The sequence below is a fragment of the Brachypodium distachyon genome, chromosome 2, assembly GCF_000005505.3.
Source record: "Brachypodium distachyon strain Bd21 chromosome 2, Brachypodium_distachyon_v3.0, whole genome shotgun sequence".
Classification (NCBI taxonomy): Eukaryota; Viridiplantae; Streptophyta; class Magnoliopsida; order Poales; family Poaceae; genus Brachypodium; species Brachypodium distachyon.
Genome location: NC_016132.3, coordinates 24,489,811 through 24,495,698, shown reverse-complemented (window position 1 = coordinate 24,495,698; position 5,888 = coordinate 24,489,811). Strand labels below are relative to the sequence as shown.

At 44.9% G+C, this 5,888-nt stretch overlaps 1 long non-coding RNA gene across 1 annotated transcript; it reads right to left on the bottom strand.

Moving 5' to 3' along the window:
- Positions 1 to 717: 717 nt before the first annotated feature.
- Positions 718 to 2,615, bottom strand: LOC112271098. The gene is made up of 2 exons (XR_002963966.1): positions 2,023 to 2,615; positions 718 to 1,952 (listed from the first exon to the last, which is right to left on the bottom strand). It is a non-coding gene; the product is annotated as an uncharacterized LOC112271098 (long non-coding RNA).
- Between the last annotated feature and the right edge of the window lie 3,273 nt (positions 2,616 to 5,888).

The following is a 5,888-nucleotide window of genomic DNA, read 5'->3' as shown; positions in this document are numbered from 1 at the left end:
ATTGAGAATATACTATATCAAACCAATGTCTCAACGAGACGATAAGTCGGGGTTCCGAAAGCGATAAAACAGGTGGTCTAACCGACACACGCGATTACACGAAGTAGTAGCGATGGCTAACTTTTAACTAAACAAAACCCAAGGCTCCTTAGGGGGTCTCATGGGGTATAAAAAGGAGGAGGAAGAGATATTTTCGTCCACCTTAAGTAAGGAGGCCGAAATCCAACTCTATCTCTAACTTTTCTAACAAACTACAACTCTTTAGGAAACAAAAAAACAGATCCGTTCGCTTGTTTTGTCCGGCACGGTCATCACGAGTCGAATCTCTTGATGGGGCCAGATCCGTTGGAAAGGTCTTGTAATTACCTTTCCAACAAGTACCTGTTTGATTGATTTGGACTCCGTATACGGCCTCGGTGATTAAAACAAATTCGGGTCTTCTGACAACTCGGACCCGAATCGGATTCAACTTTAATTCGTGATATCTTTCTCTAGCAAGCTCCAAATCATATGCCGTTTGATTTGTTGGAAAGTACACTTGAAATCCTTCCCTCTCAGCTGTATGGATGCTTGATTCTTGTTGGCCCTCCCGTTCGCCTCCATCGTATCTCATCTTGACCTTGGACTTGAAAAGCTCGACAAGATGCCTACGTAATAAAACGAGACAAGATAGTAGTAGCTCCGCCTCTTCATAAATATGAAAATGAAAACAATTACTACTTGAATTCACCTGATTATAAATCTTGTCAAATATTATAGAATTGAGGGTACCAAAGGTCGTATCCATGGTTAGCATGTCCATATCACACCGTCCATCCCATCTTCTCATAGACATAGTCGAACACCCCACCATGCTCATCCTCCACAATCATATTGTGCATGATCACACAAGCATTCATGATGTACCAAAGTGTTTTCTGATCCCAATACCTAGCTAGTCCACGCACAATGGCAAATTGGGATTGAAGGATCCCAAATGCCCGCTCCACATGCTTCCTAGCAGCAGCTTGAGCCTTTGTGAAGTGAATCCTTTTGTTACCTTGGGGATTTGATATTGGCTTCACAAATGTCGATCAAGCTGGATATATGCCATCAGCAAGGTAGTAGGGAATGATGTACGTACTTGCTGCCATTTGCTTCAAACTCAACAGGGTGATCTTCTCCTCTTGCCATTCTAGAGAAGAGAGGCGATCTATGCAACACATTGATATCATTGCAAGAACCGGGCATCCCAAAGTAAGCATGCCAAAACCAAGTCTCTTGGTTTGCAACTGCCTCAAGAATAATGGTTGGATCATGCATATGTCCTGTGAACTATCCATGCCATGCTATAGCACAATTCTTCCACTTCCAATGCATACAATCAACAGAACCAAGCATACCTGGAAAACCTCTATCTTTGTTCATTGCTAAAAGACGCTCGGTGTCTTGTGCATTGGGTGCTCTCAAGTACTCCTCCCCAAAGATCCCAACTATGGCCTTCACAAAGCGCCTCAAACACTTGATGGCTTTACTTTCTCCCATTGCCAAGTGATCATCAATCAAATCAGCGGGCACACCATAGCAAAGTATACGCATTGCCGCTGTCATCTTCTGATAAGTACTATGGGCAAGTAATCCAGTGCAATTCCTCTTTTGCACAAAGTACAAGTCATGGACAACGATGGCATCGGCAATACGCTGAAACAAATCTCTACACATCCTATTCTGACGCCTAAAGTATCGAGTGGATATACCAGATTGGGAGCAAAATAGTCAAGAATGAGATGGCGTTGAGCTTCCTGTCTTCTCCGATGAATCAGCTGTTTGCCCGGCCTAGAACAACCATACTTCTTCTTCTTCATCTCCTTGTCCGTCAGCATGACTGCAAGCAAATCATCCTCATCATCATCTATTTCTTGTTCATCCTCTGACAATTGCTCTTCAAAAAATTGAAGAACAAGTGAAGTCATCTACAAAAATGCATGAAATCAGAAGCAAATTCAATTGCAAAATGAATGAAAAAAGAAGAAGAAAAATCACCTTCGGAGGAGGGCACGGTCGACGGGAGGTTGAAGGAGGAGGCGGCCGGGAGGATGGGATGGCAGATCGGGGGAGATAGCCCTGCCGTGGCCGGCGGAGCTCCCGCGGTGGCCAATGGGGGAGGGAGTCAGGGGCAGCGGGCACCGGGGGAGGGAGTCGGTGCACCGGAGGATGCTGGGACGAGGCAGGTTGTCGAGGGGCGGCGGCAGTCGGCGCGGGTTTGGCGGCGGCTACCGGCTTCTTGGCCGGGGCGGCAGAGCACCGGGGAACTGCAGGTCCGAGACGGGGGAGGGAGTCGGGGGCGGCGGCGAGCCTCCGGGCAGCTGGGGGGGCCTCTGGGCGGCGGCTCCGGCGCGGATTTGGCGGCGGCGGCCGTCCGGATCGGCGGTCGGTAGTTCGCGCTCGGGTGCTGGCTCCCTATTTGGAGGGGGGAGGAGAGAGATTTTTCCTCCTTCCCTAAAAGTTTACTCATTGTAAATTGCGTTTGGTGAGCTGGTGGAGCTGTTTGGGGAGGAAAAAATGGTTATCTGGTTTTGGGAATCATTTTTCTCCTGCTCGTGGAGATGCTCTAATACCACCTTCAACCATGTCCAGAGCTTCGGTGATCATCAGATGGTATCTAGCTTTCAGATGGTATCTAGCTTTGTCTAATGCATTGGTACTTCCCTAGATCATCCCTTCTGAAACTCCGTAGAGTACTTGTTCTAGCTAAGCAACAGATTATTGTGCTCATGCTATTCTTCATTGTTTCGTACATCTGTGAGTATATACATATTGAACAATTATGTGCAATAGACATGCAAGTAGTCAAGCATTCTGTTACAGCACAAGTGTAGATTTGTTTCATACTGGGCTAATATTCAATCCATCTACACCGAGACCGAGTCTTGAAAATTTTACTTCGTTGAAAGCATGCAGGTAATGGATTTATTCAATATCCTTCACTTGGTGGTGAACTGAATGCTTTCCTCAGTGTTCCGATTCATTTTATAGCACTTCCGGTAATTCGATGTCTTCTAGAACCAAGCGTGGGTGAGCGGCTAAGCGTCAAGCACATTTGGAGAAGTGTTCCTGTTTTCCTGTAGAGATCGAGGGTGCAATTTTGCAGCATTTTGGTTGCCTCCTGGACTCGGAGTTGATTGTAAGAGGAAGCCGTAGAGATCACACAACATAGTTAGTCAAGTCACAAGTGCCTAGTGCTGAAGCCAATGCCACATATTTTCTTGTGTCTTTTGGGAATCACTCCTTAACTAGCTGAACCGATCCGTCCCTGCAGCGGCTTGTTTGCTACGGAGTACAGAGCTAGACTAAACAGCTGGTGTTTAGCTGTGGTCATTAACTGTTTCATTAACTTCTTGGTGGGCTTGTGGCAAAGCCAATAGATCCACAGCTCCTAAAAAAACGGATTTCAACTCCTCTCCCCCGCATCGTCCTCCTAGCGGCTCGGGGGCAATTTCCCAGCACCGCCGGCCTCCGCGTTCCATCCATCCTCCCTCCATCTTGCAGTCCCCTGAGGCCGAGGTCGGGCAAAGCCAGCCACCGTCGATGAGGGAGGCGGCGAGGAGCGCACCCTTCTCACGTCCCGATGGCGTCTAGCACTTCTTGGACGTGTTGCGCGTCCCAGCTGTTGGCATCCTGACACGGTGCTCGGCCGTCCAGCCCGGAACGTCTTGATCTGTGTGTTCAGGGAGACGCGACTACCGGTGAAAACCGAGCCGAGCTTTGTCATGGCTGGCGATGGCGGCGTCTATGCGCCGTCACCTTGTTGAAAACATCGTTCCTGCAGTTCTCGTTCCCTCGCTCAGGGTGCTCTGGGGGAAACCCCAGATCTGGGTCTCCTCGAATCAGTTCATGCTGTGAATTTTGTGAGAAGTAGGCCAAGCTAAATGATTTTGTCAAGATACCAGAGGACATAAACAGAGAATCAGAGAAGGTGAAAGATGCAACATAAATGTTTATATTTGGTTCCGTGTTAGTGTTCAGTGGGACATTTTTGGGAAGCTTCGGCCATATCCATTCAGTGCTGACCATATTTTCTCTGAAGATCGTCTTCTATCTGTTGCTGCTTGTTTTAGGTGATTTTGAGTAACTTACAGTTTCAGGACGAATTTCTATCTGTTGCTTCATTGAGAGGACCAGCATTCCTCTCCTGCTTGCTCACTTATGCTCTCTCTTAAAGATAATCGCGCTGCAGATTTTTTTGTGTCTGTCTAACTATACACAGATCAACATAGATTCGTAGCATTTAGTCGGTATTTAGTCGTCGCCTTCTATAAGTTTTTTCTGACAAGATTAACTTTCTTGCATTCTGTATTTCTGCACTGCGAGGGTAAGGTCAATTATGTATTGTATTACTAAGATTGCAGCATTCTAGACTTCCATTGTTTAATTGTAACCTCCAATTTATGACCTCAAGGATTTCACTGGGATGCTTAAAGGTGCTTCATCAGATGTCAACATGAGGATTTTACTGAAAACACTACCAGCAGTTGCTGCACAAGACGTTTAGGATTTGGATTGGTTGTGTCATTTGTTAGAGAAAACATCAATAATAAATAACTTAGAGTAATTAAGTTCAAAAGACGCGCATTGTGAAAACGTGCATTGCACACGTGTAAACTCAATAGTGGGCTTAAAAGCTACTCTCTCCGTTCCATTATTAGTGACTTTTTATTACATGTATCTAGACGCTTTTTTGGCATAGATACATCCATATCTGGTCACATTTGAGTCGCCTAATATGAGACGGAGGGAGTAGCATCATTGATCTTAATTATTTAATGGCTAATATTTAATTATTAATCTAGAGAGAAAAAATAAAGTAAATCTGAGTGTCATCCTACTTGTGCTTGGCCGGCCAGACAAATCTGGAATCGTGCATCCAAGACTGCATGCCATCGTTCTTCTCTCGGTTCCATGTCTTTTAGACAGTATAAAAGTGAGTCTAGCCGTGCAAAATTGGGGGTCAGACCGCTAATTCAGCAGAAAAAAAAGTGATGAATTAACTAATAGAAAACTAAGTAGCGGACAAACACATTACGGATTTCGAAGACAAAAGTCACTAATTCGCCGGTGCGGAGCACCCATTTTGAAACAGCTTCACTTTTTCTTGCTCCCAGCAACTTCGATCTGAGGAGCCTCTCTAGAATGTTCTCCACCAGCGTGTATCTCCCACATCCATCTTCTGTAGAACTGCTGCTGTTTCATTCGGCTTCATTAGTTCATCATTGAGCAGACACTACCGCACTCTCACCAAATACATCTCGGCGGGTTTTGAGATTAATGTTTCAAATGAAAAAGAACTACCAGTGCAAAAAAATGAAATAAAATGATCAATTGCTACTTCTTTATTAAATTACACCGAAAAGAAAGTATGTAAAAAACAAGAGCCAACCTAAAACTTAACTACCTTTTGCCCTCCCACTGAACCCTTCTTTCTATACAAAGAAAAACATCATTAGTTAAACCTTCCTATATAATGAGTCCAGAAAAATACGAGCACTCATGTCAAATTTGAAACTTGAACTTGTGTGGCGATGGTTCCACCGCAAGAAACCAAACCACCTTGTTCTCGTGCGTGAGAAATATCTATTGTCATGATTATTCGTTGCTACTATGTGAAATCGTAGGTATATGTAACATTGGCACGTGCTTTAGATGAAACATTTATGTGGATATTTTGAATAATATGGATACTTATGTGATGACATATATCTTGTTTGGACTTAGTGTTTTGCTAGTGGTGTGTTGATCCATTAGTTTCTTATGTGAAAACATGGCGTGAGTTGTGTTGGAACTTACCCCGAGTCAAGTCGTGGACTTGTGCTCGTACTGGTTATTTGTGTGTTCGCTTTTAGGTGTTGCCG